The following is a 17716-nucleotide window of genomic DNA, read 5'->3' on the forward strand; positions in this document are numbered from 1 at the left end:
TCACTTGCTTCCATCCAGTTATTATTATTTTTCTAAGATACTTACATTTTCTTTTTCATATACTTGTGGCGTTTTGTGTCATTGCAAACTGAGCTCTATGCGCTGTACAAGGTATTTTGCAGCCACTAATATTAGTTCAACTATGTAGAAATTTCTTTGTGCCTACCATATACAGTATACCTATGATCATCGGTGTATGCAAAGGCTGCAGCAGAAGTTAAAATTTAGTCAAACATATCAAATGGTTAAAAGTCAGTTCAAGGTTCTTTCAGCTATTGATGCTTTAGAGACCACCAAATATAGCAGTTATGGTCATGACTTTTTTTTTTAATAACAGTTTGAAAGTCAAAGATCTATCAGTTATAAATAGTTATAAACCACTACAGATAGAGACTATGTGTGATTTGTTGAATACAACTAAAAAATCAGATCATTTTCTGAAAACTGGACTTTTTGTTTCCTTTCTGTAGTGTCCGTTTACCTCAGAACAAGCAAGTTAGGCACACAATGCTACCAAAATGAAGAGTTCATATCTGTATATTCTCCAAGTGTCTCTGTAATCCAGTTTTCCTTTCGCCTCCCAAATACTGTATGTGTTTGTTAGGTTATCTGGTAAATCAAAATAGGTCCAGCATGGGTGTTTGCTTGAGTGAGCAAAACAATGGACTGGTGTCTGAAGCCTTTATAAAAGGTCGGTGTCTTTGGACATGGGCACCACCATGTTGAGGCAAAGCCAGATTTTGCCAGCTATACCAGATGTAAATAATGGGAAGCAATCTCATGAAAACCCACCAACCCATGGAGGATTCAATGGCCAGTCACAGATCACTTGAGAACGTCTGTCTTCTTTCATGAGGTTCAAACAGAGAAGATGTTACCAAGGGTGCAGACCCTACAGATCCCACTGACTACACCAGATGTAAAACATTGGAAGCACTCTCATGAAAGCCTGCTAACCAAATGAAATAAACAATACAACAAAACATTGCCATTCATCCTGAAATACTCAAGTGATGAAAAAACATGTTTTATAAGTAAACTGAACCTGTCCAGTTCTGTAAAAGCTAAACCTAGTTAGGGGTTATCATTGCTAATGTCCTCCTTGTACTGCAAAACATAATTGGAGGTTGATGGAGAAATTTAGTATCTGGCTAGTTATGGTAAAATTGTCTAGAGGTCATCATCTTTCTTCTGTTTTTTCCACTCATCTAATTATGAGGCAGACTTGGTTCCATTATTTTACCCATTGCTATCCAGCACCCTGCCACCCTTAACTTGAATTAAGTGGGTTTAGAAAATTAATGGATGAATAAGCAATGCTGTGTGGAAGCTGGCCCGGACACAGACAGGCAGACACGTTCATGTCACCCACAAACACGGTTATTTACAACTATATACAGTTCCAAGTGCACCACAAACCCCCAAAGTCCCCACAGTCCTGGCCACACAATGGCTTCTTCAGGCCGCCTCCTTCTCTCCTCTCCAGCTCAGTCCACTCCCGACTCTCGCCCTGAATGAAGGGAGGCGGCCCCTTTTATCATCACCCAGATGTGCTCCAGGTGGGTTCCGGAAATCTTCCACGTACACACCCCTGTGTGGCGGAAGTGCCGGCTGAATCCTCGGAAGAAGTCCGGGTGTCCCTGCTCCTCTTCCCCCGCACTACCTGGTGTGGCAGAAGTGCTGAGGTCCAGGGCTCCAAAGGCATGGGGGGCACCCCCTGGCGGCGACCATGGGCCCCTACAGGGTGGAGCTTCAAAGCTCTGTACCCGTGGCCCCCAAAGGAACCAGGGTGGTCACCCCCAGATGGTCTGGGGAAGGCGCAAGCCCTCCTCTGGTCCTCCTGGGCATCCCGGCCGGGTCGCCACCCCAGACACCGCTGACAACTGGCATCTATGTAGCTGTGCAAAAGCTAAGGCTTGGCAGAGGCCACCAGTACCAATTAGAAAAGCTAGATGCTCCTCCAGGAAGAAGAGCTATGTCACTTAGCAAGACGTTTCTTGAAGCCTGTACATAACTCTGCTTTCTGTCATGGAGCAATCGGGATGGGGAAATTGAATTGTGCAATTTGTTTGCCGAAGTGCAAATGAGTTTCAAACTGTGCAGAAATTCTAGGGTCCTATCATCAGCCTATATTCGTAAATCAATGTACTTGTACTTTTGTTGAGTTCGACCATCCTTTGATCATTTGATGGCGTTGCAGGACAGCTCACCCCATTGAACGCGGTCCCTTACCAGGCTTGTGAGATGCATTGGTCATGTCTTGTTATAATTCTTTCTGCTCAAGCCAAATGGGACCAAAATACAATTTTTCACCTGATTGTTGAAGTTTCTGCTTCATTGTTAGGCGAACTCCCCCTCCAGGCCTTTTCCATCCAAATTCAGGTTCCAAGAAGAGACAGACATGAGAAATTGTAGATGGTGCCATTCTCAACATATGCCTCGCATATTTCCAATGTCTTAAAGCTGAAGTTTCCAATAAAGTTTGGCTTATGGCACAAAGTTTAATAAGAGTTTTGAAATGCTGAAACATGGTGTACCGGAAACAGTTCTAGGACAGCTGCGGTCAAAGACATCGAATAGGTTTTGATCACTGGCCTGTAGTGGCCAAGTTTCACAGTCATACATGAGTATTGATCGAATAGTAGAATTGTAAATTCTAATTGTTTTTTATTGAAATATCCTTTCATTGCCTAAATTTCTTACACATTCCAAAAGCCTTATGTGCCTGTTGTGGACGGTATTTTATATCGCAGGAAGTGTTTCATTAATACAGATCTGCGTACCAAGATTTTGAAACTGTTTCACAAGTTTTGTGTTCACTCCATTTGTTGATAATATAATGTTATTTGTGTCAAAGCAGTTTGTTAGGATTAGGATTAGGTTCAGGCCAATTTTTGATAATATTTCTTATGAAATATCTTGATATATTTCTTATGTGCAGTTGAGTGAATTTCCCCTTGGGATTAATAAAGTATCTATCTATCTATCTATCTATCTATCTATCTATCTATCTATCTATCTATCTATCTATCTATCTATCTATCTATCTATCTATCTATCTATCTATCTATCACTAGTTGATGATCCTCTGCACTAACATCAGCGAATGTCAAGTCTGTTTGCCGCCTACAGATTAGAAACAGACTGATAGCACCTGTAGCCGGGAAAGCATCCAGTGCAGTTCGTAAAATGTGATCAACAGCCAGGTTGAAAAGTATGGGGGATAAAATGAAGCCCTGACGTACCCCGATGTGACTTCAAAAGGAGTACTTAACTCGCCATATGCTTTAATTGGATACCACATTGATTAAGTAGACTCCATGGGGTGGGCCTGTCCACATAAATCAATAAACCTAGCAGCCCCACTTTCTCTTTACATCATGCATGTGCCAGTCTTAAACATGATTATATGATGAGATCAAATGCCATGTTAGCTGTGGAACTGGTGTTCTGATATTTCTAGCTGTAGAGAGATACAAAATAGTGCCTTAATTATTGCGCGTTAGCTCAGAGGTAACTAAATGCATCATGGAGGGTGACATTAGCAACACGAGTCAAGACTAAAGCCCACTTGGGCTGTGCTCTGCTACACTGGTTTCCCAGACCAGCCTTTTGTAATTTAGGATTGTGAGCCTAACCCGAGAGCACTGGCGCAAGATAGCGGTCAGCCTTGGAGAGGGTGTCGCAACGGCATTCCCTGTCACACATATTGGGAGAAGTTTTAACACACATAAGTAAGAATTTCACTGTATTCTGTGCACATGACAATAATGATCCTTTAAACCTATTTAGGGTCACTGGTTAACCCATCCTGCACATCTTCAGGTTGTGATAGGAATCCATTAGAAAACCCATTAATTTTCTCCAAGAATATAGAAATGCTGCACGGGTAGTGAGTGACAAGGTTATCAGTTGAATTTGATGTAAGAGCTCCAACTTCTGTGCCACCCTCCTAAATTAACCCGTGCATAATTGAAACTGAAATTAGCTTCTTGTTTTCCACAAGTGTGTCCCTGGTGAGCTGTCTTTCAGGACAAGTAGATCATTAAACTTTCTGAAAGGAATTTAAACTAAAGAGAATCTTATATACAGTGGTGTGAAAAACTATTTGCCCCCTTCTTCTTCTTCTATTCTTTTGCATGTTTGTCACGCAAAATGTTTCTGATTATCAAACACATTTAACCATTAGTCAAATATAACACAAGTAAACACAAAATGCAGTTTTTAAATGATGGTTTTTATTATTTAGGGAGAAAAAAAAATCCAAACCTACATGGCCCTGTGTGAAAAGTAATTGCCCCCTTGTTAAAAAATAACCTAACTGTGGTGTATCACACCTGAGTTCAATTTCCGTAGCCACCCCCAGGCCTGATTACTGCCACACCTGTTTCAATCAAGAAATCCCTTAAATAGGAGCTGCCTGACACAGAGAAGTAGACCAAAAGCACCTCAAAAGCTAGACATCATGCCAAGATCCAAAGAAATTCAGGAACAAATGAGAACAGAAGTAACTGAGATCTATCAGTCTGGTAAAGGTTATAAAGCCATTTCTAAAGCTTTGGGACTCCAGCGAACCACAGTGAGAGCCATTATCCACAAATGGCAAAAACATGGAACAGTGGTGAACCTTCCCAGGAGTGCCGGCCGACCAAAATTACCCCAAGAGCGCAGAGACGACTCATCCGAGAGGTCACAAAAGACCCCAGGACAACGTCTAAAGAACTGCAGGCCTCACTTGCCTCAATTAAGGTCAGTGTTCACGACTCCACCATAAGAAAGAGACTGGGCAAAAACGGCCTGCATGGCAGATTTCCAAGATGCAAACCACTGTTAAGCAAAAAGAACATTAGGGCTCGTCTCAATTTTGCTAAGAAACATCTCAGTGATTGCCAAGACTTTTCGGAAAATACCTTGTGGACTGATGAGACAAAAGTTGAACTTTTTGGAAGGCAAATGTCCCGTTACATCTGGCGTAAAAGGAACACAGCATTTCAGAAAAAGAACATCATACCAACAGTAAAATACGGTGGTGGTAATGTGATGGTCTGGGGTTGTTTTGCTGCTTCAGGACCTGGAAGGCTTGCTGTGATAGATGGAACCATGAATTCTACTGTCTACCAAAAAATCCTGAAGGAGACTGTCCGGCCATCTGTTCGTCAACTCAAGTCGCCAAAGTGAAACCATCAACAAAAGACAAACTCGCTTAGTCGCTAATACACAAGCGAGGCGAGCGCATCGGCAAAACGAAACTACCGAGAAAAGGGAACCTCGCCTAGCCGCTAATGCACAACCGATGCAATCGATTGATCGAAGTACCAGAAGCCATGGCTTCTAGGAGCCCGGCCTTACACATCTAGCACAGTATATTCTCAGACCTGCTTAAACCTAGTTCAAGGGCTGGAGGCTATCCTAAACAAAAAGGACATAGCTGCGCTAGAAAAGGTCCAGAGAAGAGCGACTAGGCCGATTCCAGGGCTACAGGGGTTGAATTATGAGGAAAGATTAAAAGAGCTGAGCCTTTACAGTTTAAGCAAAAGAAGATTAAGAGGTGACATGATTGAAGTGTCTGCGATGGGCTGGCACCCTGCCTGGGGTTTGTTTCCTGCCTTGCTACCTGTGTTGGCTGGGATTGGCTCCAGCAGACCCCCGTGACCCTGTAGTTAGGATATAGCGGGTTGGATAATGGATAGATGGATGAATGATTGAAGTGTTTAAAATTATGAAGGGAATTAGTACAGTGGATCACGACCGTTATTTTAAAACGAGTTCGTCAAGAACACGGGGACACAGTTGGAAACTTCTTAAGGGTAAATTTCGCACAAACATTAGGAAGTTTTTCTTTACACAAAGAACGATAGACACTTGGAATAAGAGATCAAGTAGTGTGGTAGACAGTAAGACGTTAGGGACTTTCAAAACTCGACTTGATATTTTCTTGGAAGAAATAAGTGGATAGGACTTGCGAGCTTTGTTGGGCTGAATGGCCTGTTCTTGTCTAGAGTGTGCAAATGTTCTAATGTTCTAAACGGCCCTTGGCAGAAGTGGAGAGTCTACTGTGGATGTGCTACATGTGCGTAACAGAACCCACTCACGTTCACAGGCCACACAGAGTCGCTCTGGGCCAATTTCCGAGTTGCCAGTTAAGCTAACCTGTATGTCTTTGACTTGTGCAATGGAAAATCTACCTTCTTGCTATGAAATATGATACTTTGTATGCAGCTGTAAAGGACATAATTATAATGTGCGCAAGTGTGAGTTCATATATCCAGTTCCTTTTCATCCCAATCTCAACAACAACAGCATTTATTTCTATAGCACATTTTCATACAAATAATGTAGCTCAAAGTGCTGTACATGACAAAATAAATAAGAATTAAAATAAGGGAACACTAATTAACATAGAATAAAAGTAAGGTCCGATGGCCAGGTAGGACAGAAAAAAAAAAAAAACTCCAGACGGCTGGAGAAAAAAAATAAAATGTGCAGGGGTTCCACGGTCACGAGACCACTCAGCCCCCTCTAGGCATTCTACCTAACATAAATGACCTCAGTTAGTCCTCATGGTATTCAGGGTTCTCATGGAAGAACTTGATGATGACGGTCATGTGGACTTCTGGCCTTTAATCCATCAATGTAGGGACATCACGGTGTTTTGATCAGGTGGTGTTGGCACCACCCTAGAAAAGAGAAAGAAGAGAAAGTAGGGGTTAGTACGGATTTTGAATATGAATAGCATTAATAATAATGATAATTAATTGAATATACAGAGCATCAGGATTAAACTAAGATGAAGCTATGAGAAAACCATGTTAAAGTAATGTGTTTTTAGCAGTTTTTTAAAGTGCTCCACCATATCAGCCTGGCGAATTTCTATCGGTCAGCTATTCCAGATTTTAGGTGCATAACAGCAGAAGGCCGCCTCACCACTTCTTTTAAGTTTAGCTCTTGGAATTCTAAGCAGACCCTAATTTGAAGATCTAAGGTTACGATTTGGAGTGTAAAGTGTAAGACACTCCGAAATATAAGATGTAGCGAGATTAAGGCTTTGTAAACTATACTCAGCAAAAAAAGAAACGTCCTCTGACTTTCAACTGTTTTTACTTTCAGTAAACTTAATGTGTAAATATTTGTATGAACACTAAAAGAGTCAACACCATAAGACATAAACTAAAAATGTTTCACAATGTGTCCCTGAATGAAGGGAGGCTCAAAATCAAAAGTACCAGTCAGTATCTGGTGTGGCCACCAGCTGCTTGAAGTACTGCAGTGCATCTCCTCCTCATAGACTGGACCAGATTTGTCAGTTCTTGCTGTGAGATGTTACCCCACTCTTCCACCAAGGCACCTGCAAGTTCCTGGACATTTCTGGGGGGAATGGCCCTAGCCCTCACCCTGCGATCCAACAGGTCCCAGACGTGCTCAATTCCTTCGACGATAAACACGAATCCGTCCATCACCCCTGGTGAGACAAAACCGTGACTCATCAGTGAAGAGCACTTTTTGACACTCCTGTCTCGTCCAGCGAAGGTGGGTTTGTGCCCATAGGCGGCGTTGTTGCTGGTGATGTCTGGTAAGGACCTGCCTTACAACAGGCCTACAAGCCCTCAGTCCAGCCTCTCTCAGCCTATTGCGGACAGTCTGAGCACTGATGGAGGGATTGTGTGTTTCTGGTGTGACTCGGGCAGTTGTTGTGGCCATCCTGTACCTGTCACGCAGGTGTGATATTCGGATGTACCGATCCTGTGCAGGTGTTGTTACGCATGGTCTTCCACTGCGAGGATGATCAGCTGTCCTTCCTGTCTCCCTGTAGTGCTGTCTTAGGCGTCTCACAGTGCGGACATGGCAATTTATTGCCCAAGCCACATCAGCAGTCCTCATGCCTCCCTGCAGCATGCCTAATGCACGTTCGCGCAGATGAGCAGGGACCCTGGGCATCTTTCTTTGGGTGTTTTTCACAGTCGGTAGACAAGTCTCTTTAGTGTCCTGTGTTTTTAGAACTGTGACCTTAAATGCCTACTTTCTGTAAGCTGTTAAGGTCTTAACGACCATTCCACAGGTGCATGTTAATTAATTGATTATGGTTAATTGAACATGCATGGAAAACATTGTTTAAACCCTTTACAATGAAGATCTGTAAAGTAATTTGGATTTTTAAAACATTATTGTTGAAATACACAGTCCTGAAAAAGGGACGTTTCTTTTTTTGCTGAGTATATAAGCAGTTGATGACGACTGTCATATGAGAGCGTCAAGAGTCTGACATTGAGGAAACCGACATTAGCACTCCAAATTGGCAGCAGAAATGCACACTTCCTTTATCTGTGCAATTTCGCAGGGTTAATTCCTGTGTTAAGTGGCTGTTTGAATGTATTTTTGTCTTGCCGTCTTAAGTTCAGAAAAGTAAAAAAAAAAAAAAAATCTTTCAGTAGGAAAAGTATAAAAGTGTAGCTTTGGTCAGCTTGCAATTAAAGGTACTTTAAAACAAATCTGGAGTTTAAAAATAAAAAGATGATATCTGTAACATGAACAGTGCTCCATTGACAGAGAAATGGCAAGTAATCCTGTTAGGAATTTACTTTCTTTTAGGAGGTGTTGACAGCATAGCTAAGTACTATGGTAGGTTTCTATAAATAGACAACTGGACAATAAAAGCACCCTTGTGTATTTATTATGTATATGCCGGTATGCTGGACAGGACATGTTTTTTAGTTAATAAATACTGATTGTGATGTTTACTTTGAGAGGACCTATTATATACAGTTACAGTATATATACAGTACACCCCTGGGCAAGTTACATAGTTTGAAGTAAAAGATAATAAATAAAGCTTCTATAGCAAACAAACTAAAACAAAGGCATCCATCCATCCATTCATCCATTCTCCAACCCGCTATATCCTAACTACAGGGTCATGGGGGTCTACTGGAGCCAATCCCAGCCAACACAGGGCGCAAGGCAGGAAACAGACTCCGGGTGGGGCACCAGCCCACCACAGGGCACAGAGAATAGAGAATAGAAAACCTGTTTACGACCTTCTAAATACGTTTTTAAACATTATTAGAGCCCTCCAGACATGAAATAACACCCTTTAGTCAAAAGTTTAAACTGTGCTCCATGACAAGACAGAGATGACAGTTCTTTGTCACAATTAAAAGAATGCAAACATATGTTCCTCTTCAAAGGAGAGAGAGAATGTCGGAGGGAGTGAGAGAGAAAATCAAACAATCAAAAATCAATACGTGCTGTTAGAGCTTTGAAGTGTGTGAAGCACCGCACGGGAAGCATATCGTATATCATTGAGGAGTTTTATTTAATATGTAATATGTGCTCTGATTGCGTAGCTTCTCAGCCATCCGCCAATAGCGTCACTTGTATGAAATCAACTGGGCAAACAAACTGAGGAAGCATGTACCATAAATTAAAAGACCCATTGTCCGCAGAAATCCGCAAACCAGTGAAAAATCTGTGATATATATTTAGATATGCTTACATTTAAAATCCGCTGATGGAGTGAAGCCGCGAAAGTCGAAGCGCAATATAGCGAGGGATCACTGTAATTATATAATTTAGTATCCAATACAGAAATTAAATGTGTGGCTTAGTCAACTAAAGCTGTACTTCTGAGTCCTGACAGAAGCTATTCAGAGGCCTTTATGAATGTGAAGTTACAGGAGCACCATTTCTTAGCTTTCTGTGATGTAGTGAGAAGTTAAGCAAAATAACACCTTTTATTGGCTAACTAGAAAGATTACAATAGGCAAGCTTTCGAGGCAACTTGGGCCCCTTCTTCAGGCAAGATGTAATCTTAGCTTTCTGTGACAAATGCTGTCATAGAGATTTGTATAAACAAGCAAGGTTGGTCAAGGTAGAAAAATCTACTTTGAGACAAATGAGCAAGCCAGTCTCTCATTCTCTCTGGGTGAAGTAGTTTGAAACAATCTATATATATATATATATAATCGACCAAGTCGACTGACCATGGGGTACGCACAATGGAGCCCTGCCCGCCAACTCTAACCCTCCTCCCATGCCCACTCTCGCTCTCAAAGCATGTGCATTGCCTGCTCATGTGCCCACCCCCAACACCTCACCGAACACATTCTCAGTCGCTTTGGTCTCTGCTACAGTCCACATGCACTTCTGAACCACGTTGACTTTTCATTGTTGTTCTCAGTTCGGGCTGCTTTGCTTTGCTAACAGGTCTCTCTCAATTCTGCCGTCTTTGTTTGTCCCCGCAAGCTTCTGTTCTCCCTGTTGTTTCTGTGCCCCTTCTTTTTTTCCTTTGTTAGACCGACACCGAACCGGAGTGATGGCCGCCGCCCTATCGCGATGCTGAATAGGGGATTGCTGAACTGTGTCTTTCAGGGAGTATTCATCCATCAATTAAATAATTATGTGCCGTATGCTACGCCGCTGGTCGGCTATTAGTAAAATTAAAACAAGAGAAGGCTAAATCAAACGGCAATAATTAGCAAACAAAGATAGCTGGCAGTAACAGTGCAAAATTCACAATTGGTATGCCAGTTTGAAAAGATAAGCTTTGAGGACAGTTTTAAAGTGTGTTATTGAATCGAGATGATATATATGAGAGAGAAGAGAATTCCCGAGTTGAGGAGCACCAGGAGAGACGCTCGAGCTCCCATAGAACCGAGTCTGATGTGTGGTACAGAAAGTCGAGCTGCAGATGAGGATCTGAGTGAGCGAGAGGAGTTCAAGTCTGTAGGAGATCAGTGAGGTTGTGGAGAGCTTTAAATGTTAAGAGCGGTATTTAGTATTGTATTCTGTAGTGAACAGGGAGCCAGGGAAGTTGAGAGAGAATAGGTGTAATAAGTTCAGTGGATTTAGAACAGCAGGTTATTATCCTGGCAGCAGAATTTAGAATAAATTGTAAGCGATGGATACGTTTTTGTGGGATGACAGATAGAATAGCATTACAGTAATCTATACGTGAGGTGACTCGGGCATTAACCAATACTTAAGTACTGTGTTGCGCAAGAACAGAACGAAGTCTAGAAATGTTTCAGAGATGGAAGAAAGCAGTCCGAGAAATGTTACTTATTCGGGAGTAATTATATAATAATAATAATTATTATTATTTAATAATTGCCATTATTAGTGTATAACTGGATATAAATAATTGCATGTAAACGATTCGTCAAAATCTGTTGTATGTAAACGATACTTTTTAAAACGTTATTGTTTTTTCATCAGAAAACCCGGTTTCCATGTCTGCCTGTGTTAGCTTAAATGGCACTTTTACCACTCGCAATAGGGCGGACGCGCTGACTTATCATGTCGACTGGGCAACACCGTGAATGCGGCATCTATCTATATATGTCTATGTTTTCCGTAGCCTGCTACAGGAAGGTACTCTCTCGACCATTGGCGTTGGTTTCGCTCCTTGCTATTTTCGTTATACTGCGACGGTGTTTTCCTAAGCCTTTGTTATACTGAATTCCTTTCTCACAGTTTTCCGTTCCTATTCTTACACCGCCGTATGCTACAGCAGGCGTCGGCTAGTTAGAGAAATTCAAGAACTGTGCGAGCCGGGGACCTCTGATGTCCAAGGTTTAATCTGCTTAGGCAAGTGTGGTTTCTATATAGAATTTGTAAAGCTTATTCAGTCATAAATTATTATCATAAATTCGCCCTGTCTTTAACAATCCATGCTTACTTTGTCCATTTCAAGTTGTTTAAATGAGCGTTTTCTCGACCCATTTACAAATACATTTTTCCTCCAACATCCTAACGAGCGGAGTGTTATATTATTAATAACTTTGTTAGCCAAGTGGTGTGAACACTGAGTACATTTACATGCAGACAAAACCTTGATATGATGAGCAACCTGGTCAAGGAAGAAACACGGTTTCTTACAACTCCGCAGTTTGCATGCAGGTCTGTCTATGGAGTTATCAATGGCAAAACACTCCGATGTTCTTAAATTGCACAGAAAAAAAAAAAAGAGTTAAACATCCTCATTGGCCGCAGTGAATCCAAAAACAAGCATGGAACTCGTGTCTCCCAAGCACTTTAAGGGAACGTTACTTTTTAAAAGCAACTTAGTTACGTTACTCATTACTTACCAAATAAAGTAACTGAGATTTAATTATCTCTATATATTTATATTTATTTTTTCACGTTGGCAAAATGAAACCTCCTAAGAAAGACAAAGTCACTCAGCCACTAATACACAAGCGATTCAAGCATGTCAGCAAAACAAAACCTCCTAGGAGAGAGCTGCCCAGAGTAGTTCCTTTCAATTACCTGGCATCCCTACATTTCAGTTTTGTTTCTGACGATTTCAGTAGTTTCTAGGACCCCCGGCTTTTTACAGCACAGGCTTACAATGCTAGTTTGTTATAAAATAAAATGCTTCAATACTGTGTTACTTTTGCTTTACTTTTATGTTTGTATGAAAAACTGCACATTTGACTGGCAAGCATTTATTAAATCCTAATTCTGTACATGAAACTTCATGAAGTTGACTAGAAACACAGCCAAACCTGATCATTTTCTTGTGTTTTATAAATACATTTAGCCCATCATGTGCTGTAAAGTAAACCATATTGATCCCCTTTTTACATCCTTGACCTGAGCCTCCCATCATTCGCAATATGAACATTGGTCGCTGTGTCAACTGACCCCACTGTTTCAACATATTCAAAGCAAATAGCTGGTTGAAAACTAAACTGACATTTTTTTATAGGTTTACATTACAGGATTGCATGCAGCACACACTTTTGTGCTTGGCTGTACAATTGAGCCCTGTAAAGGAGTGGCATACCGGTACGTACACTTCATGCCTAACATCAAGTGCTGCTGCATTAATATGAGGGACGTTCAAAACGTTTCCACACTTTTATATTGTTGTTGGAAACGGTGAAGGCGGGAGAAGTAGTGATTGGGCATTAAAACGTTGGTACAACACTGGGGAAAATTACATCACAAACGAAGGTGAGTATGTAGAGAAGGGATGTCATTTGTTTTTGAAATTCTTAATAAATAGAGTTAAAAAAAAAACAAATGTGGAAAGTTTTTGATCGTCCCTCGTAATAACAGGTATTTTTATGTAAATAAAATAAAATTAAATATCACTTGGGTTAATTACTTTAAAAAGTAATCCGACTACTTAACACGCGTTACGTTTCTTTTAACATGTTACGTCGACACTGCTCCTGAGACTGGGCTGTGGAGTTTAGCCCTGCATGTTCTGCTCATCAACATAAGTTTATCAATTTCTGAAATTGATTATTTCAGCCAGGAGAGATAATAACGCGATCGTCTGAGCATTTGCCTCAGGAAATAATTTTTTTGGGTACGATAACACACTATCCGCTCATGCTCTCAATCTTTATTCCACCTCTGGCTGCTGAAAGCATGTTCGAAGCTAAGCAGGTGAAGAAAGCATAATGGACACGCATGCTGACTACACAGTCCTTAAGCGAAGCCCAGTTAATGTGGAAAAATGTATGGATTAACTAGGTTTCTCATAAACCTTCATTCTGGTTATTGGTCTCTAAGGCATTTGAGTAACCGGGTAATTAAAGAGCAAGTTAACACCCTGACTGTATGTACTCCTTACAGCATTTATCTTTTTTATGGAAAAGCTCTCGTGTGACTTATTCTTTCTGTCCCATTTTAAAACAAGTTGTTTGTAGCAGTAAATATTTGTGGCATGCTGAACAAAGGAGTACCCATCAGCTTAAGTTTCCTGTTTTTGCTTCCTGGGTTGACGGAGAGCTTTGATGGAGACTTCCTCATGTGGCGCTTTGAATTCTAGTGGAGAGATATGACTAGGTCAGCTTATAAACATAAAACATGTCAAAATAGCTTCTTGAGCTAGTTCAGGGCAGTGATGGGTGTTTTTTTTTCACCTAGTGCCAGTGTGAAAGTGGAAGTTCCTGGCATAACAAAGCCCTTTTTAAAATGGAAACATGTTAATTATCCTCTAAAGTGCAAGTAGATGGAACTTGGGTTGTATTTGTTTTATGATCAAGCAGTGTAGCAGTAGACAATGCACTTAGGGCAGTCTGAGGCTAAAGGGGATAGCAGAATGTAACTCCTGAAACTTCCAGAATAAGCAGAGTGGTGATTATGTAAAAGAGCTGAGGGTCCACAAGTCCTGTTTTATTGTGCTGTTAATGCTGTCCTTTATTTCATCCATCCATCCATCCATTATCCAACTCGCTATATCCTAACTACATGGTCACGGGGGGTCTGCCGGAGCCAGTCCCAGCCAACACAGGACACAAGGCAGGAACAAACCCCGGGCAGGGTGCACACACACACACACACACACGCATGCACGCACACACTAGGGACAATTTAGAATCGCCACATAAGTGTCCAATTTGGTGAACAAAGCTCATTTGGAGAATTAAAAGGGTAGCATAACCGATTTTTAAGTCAATTCATGGATAGCTTTGAGCACAAGGCAGGACACCAGATCTGGGCAGGGTGTCAACCATTTGTAGATAATTGTAGATAATAATGAGACCATTGGAGATTTATGATTTGATTTATGACTAGTAATGAATGTCCCAGTTGTAAACATCCATCCTTCCTTTTGACATCTGCTCAGCCAAAATATTTAGGCCTGAGCTATTCCTGGTAGCACCAGACTGTAGTTTTAAGCACTGCTCTTCAAAAATGCGTAAAAGTATGTACCATTACTCTTCTTAATGAAATTATCTCTACAGTTTTATTTTCTTAAGGCCTTGCCACATTTGATTATTTTTCCACCGATTTTCAGTCATTGTCTTCATTTACATAATCTTGGTGAGCGCCTGTGAGGTAAATCATGTTATGTGACATACCCAGTGATGTACTCATTCCATAGGAGTGGGCTCTCTGTGCATGAGAGCTGACAACCAATGAATGTTCATCCAAAACTACAGTAAATATAATGAAGTGATGAGGATTAAGGAATGTGGGTGTTTTGGGTAGAGGAGAAGCTTGTCTGTCTGATGCTTCATTTTTTATGTACCTCAATAGAATGGAAAATAGAAAAACACAAAGGGCAAAGGTTGCAGCTGAACTTGCCATAACTGTTACCCCTTTGTACAGCACCAGTTCTGTCAGGCAGCAAACTGTTAGAAAAAGAAGTAAGCAAGACTGTGCTGGAAAGCTGGCAAGCAGTTGCTAAAATGGACGTGCCCAACATGTTTAGTTGTATAAATTGGCATGGGCTGATGATGAGATCAGCAACTGTAGTTGACAAGTCAAACTCCACGACTAGAAGTCATGTAATGCTGCATCAGGTTTAACCTGCTTAATTCAATTTTAGGGCCAAAAGCAGACAGGCCAGTGATATCAGCATTAGATGCTGGGCAGGATGTACTTCTGGACAGGTGCCTTGTCAATGGGCACATTCACGTACATAACCACCCTTAACCACACTGGGCCAATTTAAAGTCTTCATTAACTTAACATGCACGTCTTTAGTGGTATAAACTGGAGTGTTTTAAGAACATTCCACATAAGACATGAAGAGTAGATACAAGGACAACGCAGGCAGTGACCTGCATGAGACTCTATCCCAGGCTGTTGGCTGGGTGTGGCAGCAGTACTAATTGCTGCACCACTCTGCCCCTGTGACCCTCTTTAAGAATTAAAGTATTTTCTCTAAATATAGAAACAAATCTTTTTTTTTCTTTGCTTGGCTCACAGCTTTTATAAGGTAACATTTTGTTCGCATTTCTTTGCTAATGGATTATAAGTGCAAGGACATTGCTTGTTGATGCACACAAAGATGTAATTTAGCACTGAACTGCTACAAAGAAACACTGATTTAAAGTAATTTTTTTTTCCTAGTGCATACAAATGAGTGAAATATGAAAGGCTATATTGATTTGCCAGTGGGAAAAAAAAAAATCTATATATATATACATGTGTATATATATCTATATCTATATATCTATATATATATATATATATATATATATATATATATATATATATACACATACATATATATCTATATATATATATCTATATATATATATCTATATATATATATCTATATATATATATCTATATATATATCTATATCTATATATATATATATATATATATATATATATATATATATATATACTAATAAAAGGCAAAGCCCTCACTCACTCACTCACTGACTCATCACTAATTCTTCAACTTCCCGTGTAGGTAGAAGGCTGAAATTTGGCAGGCTTATTCCTTACAGCTTACTTACAAAAGTTGGGCAGGTTTCATTTCGAAATTCTACGCATAAGGGTCATAACTGGAAGCTATTTTCTCCATATAATGTAATGGAGTCTTGAGTTGGAGATGGCGTGGGGGCGGAGTTTCGTGTGACATCATCACGCCTCCTACGTAAGTGCGTAGAGAACAAGGAAGAACTCAAACAGCGATGAGCACAAAGCGCCATTTCACAATTGAGAAGGCAGAAAAACATTATGAAGCAAATGATGCATACAAGCATATTCATAAGTACAGCTACTGCGGAAACAAAGCACGGCGTGAACCGTAAGTTTATATTAAATTAAGTTCATAGACAGGCTGCCACTAGCGTTTGTAATTTAGTGCCTGCCCATATAAGGCCGTCCATCAGCGGCAATCCAATACAAACACTGCCAGTAAATGTTCACGGGTGAAGGACTGTGTTTATGTAGAGGAAGATGAGATGGTCAGGGTGGTGTTTGGCACAAACTCATTGAAACTGCGAGAGAAACTTTTAAGTGCCGGGTCTTAGCTGACATTACGAGATGGCACCAGTACAGCTGGGAACCTTCGATGCAAGAACACCAAGCGGCTCACGTGAACTGACGCAATGCAGACAAAAAGCAACAGTTCCAAAGAGTGCTGAACAAAAACCGAATTACACAATTGAGAAGGCAGCAAAAAAATATGAAGCGTCTTATACATACAATCATATTCATAAGTGCAGCTACTGCGGAAACAAAGCACACGGTGGAAAAAGTGAATGTCCTGCTAAAGAAAGACAGCGTAAAAAAAAACCTGCATGCAGTTTGTCACGTCTCAGATAAAAAGGAAGACGAGCTGTTTATTGATGCAGTAAGGAACTAATCGATGAATGAAACCTCTTATCTTTACAACGATTGACAAACACGGAATGTAACTTGAACACATCCTACAAATACGAGCCTGATTGAAAAAAATAATGATAATCAAATCCTTGATGACAGCAACATTCAATAACACTCACAAAACAATTACTGTATATTGACAATCATGTTACGTTATTTTTAAAATGTTCCCTTTTCTTTTTCATAACTTCTACTTCTCCACTGCGGTACACGGGCGCAATTGTAGAGTCTTCGCCTCTAACGCCGACATTCGAGGTTCGATTCCCGAGAGGGTGTACTGAGTATGTACGCGCGCTACCTGATTCATTTTACCTTCGCATCTCCTTGGTTTGGGACGTATGAAAAAATATTAGGTTAACGCAGAATCATGTTACGTTATTTTTAAAATTTTCCCTTTCTTAGCACAAGCACAGCTGAAAAGCTTTGATACATGTACTCCATAACGCGTTAAAAATAACGCATTTAATCACACTTTCAATTCCAAGCAAACGGGAACTTTTGTCAATGCATGATTTCCTGGTACATCCATTAAACTGATGCACACATCACAGCTACAAAAATGTTAGAGTCGGAATAAAGCGCGTTCCTACGACTGATCATTTCGACTACCCGAGCGAAGCCTTGATAAAAGC

This window comes from Polypterus senegalus, chromosome 10 (assembly GCF_016835505.1).
Source record: "Polypterus senegalus isolate Bchr_013 chromosome 10, ASM1683550v1, whole genome shotgun sequence".
NCBI classification, from domain to species: domain Eukaryota; kingdom Metazoa; phylum Chordata; class Cladistia; order Polypteriformes; family Polypteridae; genus Polypterus; species Polypterus senegalus.